At 47.0% G+C, this 12980-nt stretch overlaps 1 protein-coding gene across 1 annotated transcript in view; it reads left to right on the top strand.

The window, feature by feature from the left end:
• Positions 1 to 12980, top strand: part of grid2 (glutamate receptor, ionotropic, delta 2) — an 858176-nt gene that overhangs the window by 501582 nt on the left and 343614 nt on the right. The window lies entirely within an intron of this gene.

The following is a 12980-nucleotide window of genomic DNA, read 5'->3' as shown; positions in this document are numbered from 1 at the left end:
TCTGAACCTTCTGTACGTCTCTCTTTTCTTATTCACCAGGTTCATCACAACCTTCGTGCACCACGGTTCCCGTACCCTACCAACACCCCCCTGTCTCATCGGAACGTTGTCATGCAGAGCTCCAGACAAACATTCCTTGAAAATCCTCCACTTTCCTTCGGTACTTTTCCCCAAGAATGCCTCCTTCCAATTTACCCGTCTAATTTCCTCCCTGATGACACTGTATTTCCCTTTACTCCAGAGAAACACTTTCCTAGCCTGCCTGATCCTATCTCTTTCCAATGCTATCGTGAAGGAGATAGAATTATGATCGCTATCCCCAAGATGCTCACCCACCGAGAGATCCTCCACCTGTCCAGGTTCATTAGCCAGCACCAGATCAAGTACAGCCTCTCCTCTAGTAGGCTTATCCACATACTGTGTCAGGAAACTCTCCTGGACACACCTAACAAACTCCTCTCCATCCAAACCCCTAGCCCTAGGGATATTCCAATCTATGTTTGGGAAATTAAAATCTCCCATCACGACAACTCTGTTATTCCTACATCTCTCCAGGATCTGTTTCCCCATCTGCTCCTCAACATCTCTGTTACTATTGGGCGGCCTATAGAAAACACCCAGCAACATTACCGACCCCTTCCTGTTCCTAACCTCCACCCACAGAGACTCCGTAGTCAATCCCTCCACGGCGTCCACCTTCTCTACAGCCGTGACACTATCCCTGATCAACAGTGCCACTCCCCCCCCTCTCTTGCCTCCCTCCCTGTCCTTCCTGAAACATCTAAAACCCGGCACCTGAAGCACCCAGTCCTGTCCCTGAGACATCCAAGTCTCCGTAATGGCCACCACATCACAATTCGAAGCAGCAATCCACGCTCTAAGCTCATCCACTTTATTCACTACACTCCTGGCATTAAAATAGACACATCTCAGACCTTCAGCCTGAGCACTTCCCTTCTCCATCACTCGTCGAACCTCCCTCTTACTCTGTTTACATTCCTTATCTATTTGCGAGCTAACCTCCTCGCTCTCAGTCCCCTCATTTCGATTCCCTCCCCCCAACCTTTCTAGTTTAAAGTCTCTCCAGTAGCCTTAGCCAACCTTCCCGCCAGGATATTGGTCTGCAGGGATCAGGGCTGGGACCACTGTTGTTTGTAATATATATAAAAATGATCTGGAGGAAAATGTGGGTGGTCTGATTAGTAAGTTTGCGGATGACACGAAGAGTGGCGGAGTTGTGATAGTGCCAAGGATTGTCAAAGGATACAATAGGATATAGATAGATTGGAGACTTGGGCACAGAAGTGGCAGATGTAGTTTAATCCGGACAAATACGAGATGATGCATTTTGGAGGATCAAATTTTGGTGTGAATTATACTGTAAATGGCAGACCCCTTCGGAACATTAACATACAGAGGGATCTGGGCGTGCAGGTTCACAGTTCCCTAAAAGTGGCAACACAGTTGGCCAAGGTGATTAAGAAGGCATATGGCATGCTTGCCTTCATCAGCTGGGGCATTGAGTTCTGGAGTTGGGAAATCACGTTGCAGTTACATAAAACCTTGGTTAGGCCGCATTTGGAGTATTGCGTGCAGTTCTGGTCACCACATTATCAGAAGGAAACTTTGGAGAGAGTGCAAAGAAGGTTCACCAGGATGTTGCCTGGTCTTGAGGGTGTTGGCTATGAGGAGAGGTTGAATAAACTAGGATTTATTTCACTGAAAAGACAGAGGCTGAGGGGAGACCTGATAGAGGCCTGCCGAATTATGAGAAGCATAGACAGGATAGTCAGAGGCTTTTTCCAAGGGTGGAAGTGTCAGTTACAAGGGGGCACAGGTTCAAGGTGAAAAAGGCAACATTTAAGGGAGATGTGAGGGGGCAGCTTTTCACACAGGGAGCGGTGGGTGCCTGGAACGCACTGCCAGAGGATGTGGTGGAAGCAGGCACATTAGCAACATTTAAGAGGCATCTGGATGAGTACGTGAATAGGGAGGGAATAGACGGATATAGAACATAGAACATAGAACATAGAACATTACAGCGCAGAACAGGCCCTTCGGCCCACGATGTTGCACCGACCAGTTAAAAAAAAAAAAACTGTGACCCTCCAACCTAAACCAATTTCTTTTCGTCCATGAACCTATCTACGGATCTCTTAAACGCCCCCAAACTAGGCGCATTTACTACTGATGCTGGCAGGGCATTCCAATCCCTCACCACCCTCTGGGTAAAGAACCTACCCCTGACATCGGTTCTATAACTACCCCCCCTCAATTTAAAGCCATGCCCCCTCGTGCTGGATTTCTCCATCAGAGGAAAAAGGCTATCACTATCCACCCTATCTAAACCTCTAATCATCTTATATGTTTCAATAAGATCCCCTCTTAGCCGCCGCCTTTCCAGCGAAAACAATCCCAAATCCCTCAGCCTCTCCTCATAGGATCTCCCCTCCATACCAGGCAACATCCTGGTAAACCTCCTCTGCACCTTCTCCAAAGCCTCCACATCCTTCCTGTAATGTGGGGACCAGAACTGCACACAGTACTCCAAGTGCGGCCGCACCAGAGTTGTGTACAGTTGCAACATAACGCTACGACTCCTAAATTCAATCCCCCTACCAATAAACGCCAAGACACCATATGCCTTCTTAACAACCTTATCTACTTGATTCCCAACTTTCAGGGATCTATGCACACATACACCTAGATCCCTCTGCTCCTCCACACTATTCAAAGTCCTCCCGTTAGCCCTATACTCAACACATCTGTTATTCCTACCAAAGTGAATTACCTCACACTTCTCCGCATTAAACTCCATCCGCCACCTCTCGGCCCAACTTTGCAACCTGTCTAAGTCTTCCTGCAAACTACGACACCCTTCCTCACTGTCTACCACACCACCGACTTTGGTGTCATCAGCAAATTTGCTAATCCACCCAACTATACCCTCATCCAGATCATTAATAAATATTACAAACAGCAGTGGCCCCAAAACAGATCCCTGAGGTACACCACTTGTAACCGCACTCCATGATGAATATTTACTATCAACCACCACCCTCTGTTTCCTATCCGCTAGCCAATTCCTGATCCAATTTCCTAGATCACCCCCAATCCCATACATCTGCATTTTCTGCAGAAGCCTACCATGGTGAACCTTATCAAACGCCTTACTAAAATCCATATATACCACGTCCACTGCCCTGCCCCCATCCACCTCCTTGGTCACTTTCTCAAAAAACTCAATAAGGTTAGTAAGGCACGACCTACCTGCCACAAAACCATGCTGACTATCACCTATCAATTCATTACTCTCCAAATAACTATAAATCCTATCCCTTATAATTTTTTCCAACATCTTGCCGACAACAGAAGTGAGACTCACCGGTCTATAATTCCCGGGGAAGTCTCTGTTCCCCTTCTTAAACAATGGGACAACATTCGCTAACCTCCAATCTTCTGGTACTATACCAGAGGCCAACGACGACCTGAAGATCAGAGCCAGAGGCTCTGCAATCACTTCTCTTGCCTCCCAGAGAATCCTTGGATAAATCCCATCCGGACCAGGGGATTTATCTATTTTCAGACCCTCCAGAATATCCTGCACATCCTCCTTATCAACTGTAATACTGTCTATTCTACTCCCTTGCAGCCCAGTGTCCTCCTCAGCTATATTCATGTCCCCTTGCGTGAACACCGAAGAGAAATATTGGTTCAATGCTTCACCAATCTCCTCCGGTTCCACACATAACTTCCCTCTGCCATCTATAACTGGCCCTAAACTTGCCCTAATCAACCTTCTGTTCTTGACATACCTATAGAACGCCTTAGGATTCTCTTTAACCCTATCCGCCAAAGTCTTCTCATGTCCCCTTTTAGCCCTTCTAAGCTCGCTCTTCAACTCCCTCTTAGCCAATCTAAAGCTTTCTAGTGCACTACCCGAGTGCTCACGTCTCATCCGAACATAAGCCTCCTTTTTCTTTTTAACCAACAAAGAAACTTTTTTGGTGCACCACGGTTCCCGAGCCCTACCAATTCCTCCTTGCCTGACAGGGACATGCCTATCACAGACTCGCAGTAGCTGCTCCTTGAAAAAACTCCACATGTCGGACGTTCCCAGTCCCTGTAATCTCCTAGTCCAACCTATGTTTCCTAATTCTCTCCTAATAGCCTCATAATTACCCTTCCCCCAGCTAAAACCACTGGCCCGAGGTTCATGCCTATCCCTTTCCATCACTAAGGTGAACGTAACCGAATTGTGGTCACTATCACCAAAATGCACACCAACTTCCAAGTCTAGCACCTGGTCTGGCTCATTTCCCAGCACCAGATCCAATATAGCCTCACCTCTAGTTGGCCTGTCTACATACTGAGTCAAAAAACCTTCCTGCACGCTTTGAACAAAAACTGACCCCTCTAACGAGCTAGAGCTATAACAATTCCAGTCAATATTAGTCAAGTTAAAATCCCCCATAACAATTGCCCTATTACTATCACTCCTAAGCAGGATTGACTCCGCAATCCTTTCCTCAACCTCTCTAGAACTTTTAGGAGGTCTATAAAAGACTCCCAACAGGGTGACCTCTCCTCTCCTATTTCTAATCTCCGCCCATACTACCTCAACAGATAAGTCCTCATCAAACCTCCTCTCTGACACTGTGATACAATCTCTGACCAATAATGCTACCCCTCCCCCTCTTCTACCTCCTTCCCTACTTCGACTAAAACATTTGAACCCCGGGACCTGCAGCATCCATTCCTGCCCCTGCTCTATCCATGTCTCTGAAATAGCCACAACATCGAAGTCCCAGGTACTGATCCACGCTGCAAGTTCACCCACTTTATTGCGAATACTCCTGGCATTGAAGTATACACATTTCAAACCCTGCTCCACCCCACCTCTGCAATGCCGTGCATTGCAGTCCCCATCCATGCATCCCTCACTTTCAGCCCCACTACTCAGGATCCCTCCCCCCCCCCGAATCAGTTTAAACCTCCCTGCATGGCCTTAGCAAATTTACCCCCCAGGATATTGGTCCCCTTCTGATTAAGGTGTAGACCATCCTTCTCATAGAGGTCACACCTTCCCCAGTACGAGCCCCAATTGCTTAAGTACCTGAACCCCTCCCTCCTGCACCATCCCCTCAGCCATGAATTCAAACCTTCCCTCTCCCTATTCCTCTCTAAACTATCCCGTGGTACAGGCAAGAGTCCAGAGATAACCACTCTGTCAGTCTTGGCCTTTAGTTTCCACCCCAACTCCATAAATCCCTGCCTAATATCCCCTTCCCCTATCCTCCCTATGTCGTGTGTCCCCACATGTACAATAACTTGTGGTTTATCTCCCTCCCCCCTAAGAGTCCTGAATACCCTGTCAGACACATCCCGGACCCCAGCCCCTGGTAGGCAACACACCAACCCTGAGTCCCTACCTTTAGTTCCGACCCTCCTATCTGTCCCCTTAATTGTGGAGTCCCCAATCACAAGGCCCAGTCTTTTACAGCCCCTAACCACCTGAGCTTTCTCACTCGGCTCACCCCCAGAGATCTGCTCTCTATGCTCAGTTGATTCCTCCTCAACTGTAGCCTCCAGCACCGAAAACCTATTATGGAGGGGAACCGCCCCAGGGGATTGTCTTCCCGATTGCTTCTTACCCCTCCTCCTGGCATTGACCCAAGCCTCATTTCTAGGAGTTACTATTTCTCTATAACTCCTATCAACTTCCACCTCCGCCTCCCGAATTATGCGGAGTTCCTCTACCTCCCCCTCCAGCTCCTTTACACGCTCCTCCAGAAGCTGCAATCTAATGCACTTCTTACAACTAAAATCTCCTGAAACACTACTGGATTTCCTCACCACATACATCCCACAGGAGATGCAGCATACTGCCTGAACTGCCATCCCTGAAGCCATTACCAGCAAGAAAAAAAGAAAACATATGGACCGAGTAAGGACAGAAAGTCTTTTTTTTAGCTGGGGCATCATGATCGGCACAGGCTTGGAGGGCCGAAGGACCTGTTCCTTTGCTCTACTTCTCTTTGTTCTTTGTAATACTGAAAGGCCTTGATAGCGTGGATGTGGAGAAAGATGTTTCCAATAGTAGGTGAGACTAGTATCGGAGGACATGGCCTCAGAATAAAGAGACAACCCTTTAGAACCGAGATGAGGAGGAATTTCTTCAGCCAGAGGGTGATGAATCTATGAAATTCATTGCCACAGAAGGCTGTGGAGGCCAGGTCAATGAGTGTATTTAAGAGAGATAGGTAGGTTTGTGATTGGTAAGGGGATCAAAGGTTAAGGAGAAAAAGTGGGAAAATTGGGTTGAGAAACTTATCAGCTATGATTGAATAGCAGAGCAGACTTGATGGGCCAAATGGCCTAATTCTGCTCCTATACCTTATGGTCTTATGGTCACTGAGGTGAAAGTCAGGCATCCTTGACTTGTGGTGCTATCCTAAGAGGCAACAGTATCAGACAGGCCAGCTTTAGGCATCACCATCCCACCTCGCCCTCCTGTGCATTGTCACTGGCCAGTGCACTGCCCAATCTAAATGGCAGCTACCAGATCTCAACAGCTCTGATGCAGGAGGGTGCCTGAAAATGGGTCATCATGAACTCTGACCCCATTGACTTCTCAGGCCTTCCAGCCCGATTATTTGCTTTGCCTTTAACAGGATGTAAGACATCAGATGAAAGCCAGGCATTTTGATAAAGGTAGAATCATGTCAGCATCAATATTCTCGACAGTTCAGAAGATGTAATAACAAAAATGCGGATGTTTCTCCGCTCCTCTCTTGCTAGGCATCCACAGCCCTTGACATTTCCACGACAATATTATAAGGTGTAACTTCTTCAGAAAAGAGGCCTTGAAAGGTGATTATTGCTTTGAGGTTGTTTGCTCTCACTGTCAACCTGAATTGATGAAACAGTCACTGCCTGCTGGATTCTGACAACTTCAAAAGGTTTCGCCGACTTTGGAGCCATCCTCTGAAGACACTTGTGTGGAAAGCTACCAGCCTAAATGAAAACCGAGTCTAACCCTACTGGCCAAACATCAAAAAGGGGTGCTCTTAAAAATCCTGTCAACATGGAGGTCTAGTGCCATGTTTGTACGGAAATATGTGTACAATGATACCTAGGAATTAGGAGCAGAAATAGGCAAATTCAGCCGACTGAGCCTGCGCTGCCATTCAATCAGATCATGGTTGATATCTCCCTGTCTCAACTCCACCCCCCCACTGGGGCAGCATGGTGGCACAGTGGTTAGCACGGCTGCCTCACAGGGCCAGGGATCCGCGTTCAATTCCCGGCTTGGGTCACTGTCTGTGTGGAGCTTGCACATTCTCCCTGTGTCTGCGTGGGTTGCCTCCCACAGTCCAACGATTTGTGGGTTAGGTGCATTGGCCATGCTAAATTCTTCCTCAGTGTACCCAAACAGGCGCCAGAGTGTGGCGACTGGGGGATTTCCACAGTAACCTCATTGCAGTGTGAATGTAAGCCTACTTGTGATTAATAAATACATTCATTCGTATCCCTTTCACCAGTTTTTTAAATCAGAAATATATCTATCTCCTTCTTGAAAACATTTAATGGCCGGAACTTAACCGCCCCGCCCGCCACGGGAATCGGAGCAGACGAGGGGCAGACCATGGAAAGGTTCATTGACCTTGGGCAGGATTTTACGGTTTTGGGACGAGCAGGGCCATAAAATCCCACTCCCAATGGTTCAGACTCCACCGTGCTATGGGGCAGCAAGTTCCACAAGTTCACCACCCTCTGCGAGAAGGAGTTCCTCCTCATCTCAGTATTAAATCTACCTCCTCTCAACCTGTACCTGTGGCCTCTGGTTCTAGATTGCCCCATAAGGGGAAACATTTGGTCTACATTAACTTTATCAATCCCTTTCAATATTTTATGTACCTCAGTACATCAATGGTGGGGGAATAATTCCTAAAACAGCAGATTGAGAAATGAAACCGTTACTCCTCTTTGTGATTTCTAGTTCGGTCTCAATTAGGGTATTTTCAATCGGTATTAATTTTATTTATTATTTGCAGTTGAAGCTGTACTGTATCCTGAGATAATGGGAGTTTGATGGACATGTTGAAATGGGTTTACTTAATTTCTGGGCTGCTATAGTGACACGATCATTCCTGTTCAGAATGAAGATGACTAGTTAAGTCCCCTGTCAATCACATATGGAAATAACTGAGATTGAATTTATGCACATAATTTTTATTATGTGTAAGCAATAAGGGGGAGTGGATCTTATTGAAAATTACAGGATACTGCAAGGCCTGGATAGAGTGGACGTGGAGAGGATGTTTCCACTAGTAGACAAAACTAGAACCAAAGGGCACAACTTCAGGCTAAAGAGACGGTCCTTTAAAACAGAGATGAGGAGGAATTTCTTCAACCAGAGAGTGGTGAATCTGTGGAACTCTTTGCCGCAGAAGGCTGTGGAGGCCAGGTCATTGAGTGTCTTTAAGACAGAGATAGATAGGCTCTTGATTAATAAGGGGATCAGGGGTTATGGGGAAAAGGCAGGAGAATGGGGAAGAGAAAAATATCAGCCATGATCGAATGGCGGAGCAGACTCGATGGGTCGATTGGCCTAATTCCGCTCCTATGTCTTATGTAACGATCTCCACTCACTGCCTTTTACTGGGGAACTCATTGCTGCTTTTATTGGGAGACTGCTTCGATAGACTCTTCTGTTTGCCGGGTAAACAGATCATGTTTGCAGTTTGTCACGTTAATAGTTTGCATGCTGTTAAGTCCTGCCCGACATCCAACCCATTGGCTGACGCATTTGTGTCAATACGCACTCATCCCTGACTGGAAATAATCCATTAATCCATTCCTATGAGAGGATTGAAACAACACAAAGTAGGGAAGTATTTCAGACTTTTCTCCTTGTGGAGGAGGTGATGAAATCATAGAATCAGAGAATCATAGAAACCCTACAGTGCAGAAAGAGGCCATTCGGCCCATCGAGTCTGCACCGACCACAATCCCACCCAGGCCCTACCCCCATATCCCTACATATTTTACCTGCTAATCCCACTAATCTACGCATCTCAGGATACTAAGGGGCAATTTTAGCATGGCCAATCAACCTAACCCGCACATCTTTGGACTGTGGGAGGAAACCGGAGCACCCGAAGGAAACCCACGGAGGAAATCAGATGGTAAGAAAATTATAAACATCTTCTGAGGACATATTAGCATCAAATAATTTAGACTTTCTCATTGTTGTCCTCGTTCTGAGTAGCAAACTGATCACTTGATTGAAATCTTTTGGCCTCTCCGAGCAACCCCAATTTAGAGGCCTCACTGACATACTTTTCCCATAGTGCCATTGGCTAAGATGGCCGTTTGATTGGGAAGCCTTGAGAATGGCTGAAATGTGGCCACAGGAGACACCGGTGTCCAAACCATTCGCAGGCCTTCAAGATTGGAATGGGTAGGAAGGAAAGAATGTTTTTCTATCATGCCTCTCACAAGCAAAGAATGTCCCAAAGTGTTTTACATCTGATGAAGTACTTCGGAAGGGTAGTCACTCTTGTAATGTGGGCAACGTGTTCCCAAATAATGAAATGAGTGAGCAGATAATGGGTGCGATTTTTGATTTGATTTGCTTTGATTCATTATTGTCACATATATTAGTATATAGTGAAAAGTATTGTTTCTTGCGCGCTATACAGACAAAGCATACCATTCATAAAGAAGGAAAGGAGAGAGTGCAGAATGTAGTGTTACAGTCATAGCTAGGGTATAGAAAAAAATCAACTTAATGTGAAGTAGGTCCATTCAAAAGTCTGACGGCAGCAGGGAAGAAGCTGTTCTTGAGTCGGTTGGTACGTGATCTCAGACTTTTATATCTTTTTCCCCTTTGGATGAAGGTGAAAGGGAGATGTCCGGGGTGCATGGGGTTCTTGATTATGCTGGCTATTTTTCCAAGACAGCAGGAAGTGTAGACAGTGTCAATGGATGGGAGGCTGGTTTGTGTGATGGATTGGGCTTCGTTCACGACCCTATGTAGTTCCTTGCGGTCTTGGACAGAGCAGGAGCCATACCAAGCTGTGATGCAACCAGAAAGAATGCTTTCTATGGTGCATCTGTAAAAACTGGTGAGAGTTATAGCGGACATGCCAAATTTCCTTAGTCTTCTGAGAAAGTAGAGGCGTTGGTGAGCTTTCTTAACTATAGTGTCGGCATTGGGGGGACCAGGACAGGTAGTTGGTGATCTGGACACCTAAAAACTTGAAGCTCTCGACCATTTGTACTTTATCCCCGTTGATGTAGACAGGGGCATGTTCTCCTCTACGCTTCCTGAAGTCCATGCCATTCCCGCCAGTGGTGTCTTCCGGTGCTGCCAGTGGTGACACCCACCATGGGTTCCCCGGCAGAAGAGGGTACAAACAATGGTAAACTCTGTTCACAGCAGAAAGATCATGATACCCTGCCACCTGCCAATGGCAGGGCTGCCTCTGCTACCGCAAAACACACCACGGATAGTGCGGACAGTCCCGCCCAATGTGTTTTAGTGATGCCAGTTCAACAATAAATATTGGCCAGGAGAACTAAAATAAGGAGAGAAAAAGCTGGAAAAACTCAACAGGTTGGGGAAAGAAACAAGAGTTAATATTTCAAATCCAATCCGACTCGAAACTTTAACCCTGGGCGGGATTTCCTGGATCTTCCCAGCAGTGGGATCTTCTAGTTCCACGAATGGCGAACCCCCGTCACTGGGATGGATTCATTGTGGAATCCCATTGACAGCGGGAGGACCAGAGGATCCCACCGTTGGCCAACGGCATGCCGCCTCCCATCTCTGTGGGGGTTGTGGGGGGGGTGGGGGGGGGGGATACATGGAGAATCCCCCCTCTGTTTCTCCCTCCAGGGATCCTGCCAGACCTGCTGAGTTTTTCCAGCATTTTCTGTCTTTATTTCAACTCTCCAACATCTGCAGTATTATAGCTTTTACGTCAGGTGACTGCCCTCTTCTTCTCCAAATGGTACAGTTGGATTTTTTAAGTCCACCTGAGGAGCGAGTCGAGGCCTTGGGTTAGCATCTCATCATCTTATCTTTAAAAAAGGGCAGCTACAGTAGTGTAAACTCCCACACTACTGCAGAGATGTGTGATTCCGGATCACGCAGCCAAGTCCCTGGTGTGGGATTTGAGTGCAGCAGCAACTCTAAGCCGTGGCTGATGCTATAAGAGCTACCTTGGATATCTCTGTTTTACTTCCTTTCATTCTGGTGGGCGATATGGCTCTGCTCTCTCTCCCATCTCTTTCCACATTCAGCTACATTTATATGTGTCATGAGGTGTTTTGCCTCTGCTTTTCCAATTCACCCCTCTCCCCCCCCTCCCCCCGCTTCCCTCCCCACCCCCACCCAACCCCCAGGCTGAACTTCTGCTCCTTAATCTCACTCTCTTGAAGCCTTATGCTGCAAAGCCAGACTGAAACAGATTCGATAGTTGCTAGGTCATAAACTTTATGCCCTCACACAGCCACTGTTTCACAACATCCAGAGCATGTAGAACTGGCCGTAACCAAGGTGAAGCAGGGGTTGTAGTATCTGACACAAATTCTGTGCAGTCATATCCAAGATTGTCAGCGTGCCTTGTTAAGAGCAGTGCCAACTACCATTGGCATTCTACACCTGGTGTTCAGGCCTGCCTTTCCAATGCTGCTACTTTCCTGTCAGATTCCCTTCAAGTACAAAGATGATCTTGTGTTACCCAGACTCCAAGGGTCAGGTTTCAAGGAGAGATTATACAAACTAGGTTAAACTTTTTTTTTACTCATTCATGGGACTTGGCGTTGCTGGCTGGCCAGCATTTATTGATCATCCCTCGTTGCCCTTGGAGGGCAGTTGAGAGTCAACCACATTGCTGTATCTCTGGAGTCACATGTAAGCCTGACCAGGTAAAGACAGCAGATTTCCTTCCCTGAAGGAGATTAGTGAACCAGATGGGTTTTTTTCCGACAATCAACAATGGTTTCATGGTCATCAGTGGATTCTTAATTCCAGATATTTTTTATTGAATTCAAATTCCACCAACTGCCGTAGTGGGATTCGAACCCAGGTCCCCAGAACATTAGCTGAGTTTCTGGATTAATAGTCTAGCGATGATACCACTAGGCCATCACCTCCCCACAACTAAAAGTTAAGGGGTGATTTAATCAGTTTTCAATACATAAAGTGGGGAACTGATAAGATAGATAGAGAAAAACTGTTATCACTGCTGAGGGACTCTTGAAACAGTGAACAAATCGGCTGAATTTTCCCAGTGCCGTGTTGCTAGGAGTGGAGACTGGGTGCTGGGAACATGCAGGGGAGCCATTTTGAGACAGATTCCCGACATATGCCAAACTCCTGGAGAAGTTTCCAAAGGGAGGCCTGGGAAGTGGATCACCATGGAGGCAGACAGGTTCCATGGAGGCAGACAGGTTACTTAAATGGTCAAGGCCCCAGCTGGGCAATTTTGTGCCGCTGCTGGCAACCACTGCATGGGGTGGTACCAAATCTCCGTTGAGGTGGCCCCATGACAGTCAGAGGGGCTACTGTCCCCTGAAGAGGGGACAATAAAGGCTGCTCCTGTGGCCATAAGATATAGGAGCAGAATTGGGACATTCAGCCCTCCGCCATTCAACATAGCTTACACTGAGGGAGAATTTAGCATGGCCAATGCATCTAACCAGCATGTTTTTTATATCTGTGGGAGGAAACTGGAGCACCCGGAGGAAACCCATGCAGACACAGGGCGAACGTGCAAATTCCACACAGACAGTGACCCAAGCCGGGAATTGAACCCAGGTCCCTGGCGCTGTGAGGCAGCAGTGCTAAGCACTGCGCCACCGTGCCGCCCCTAAAACCTACCTCATTGGCCAAAATGTCAATGATGTAACCTACAAACTCCTCAAATTCTGTTTAATGACATTCCTGTGACTGTTTTACTCTTAAC

The sequence above is a fragment of the Mustelus asterias genome, chromosome 1 (assembly GCF_964213995.1).
Source record: "Mustelus asterias chromosome 1, sMusAst1.hap1.1, whole genome shotgun sequence".
In the NCBI taxonomy this organism is placed as follows: domain Eukaryota; kingdom Metazoa; phylum Chordata; class Chondrichthyes; order Carcharhiniformes; family Triakidae; genus Mustelus; species Mustelus asterias.
Note: the sequence above shows the minus strand (reverse complement) of the source record. Positions and strands in the feature narration are given on the sequence as shown.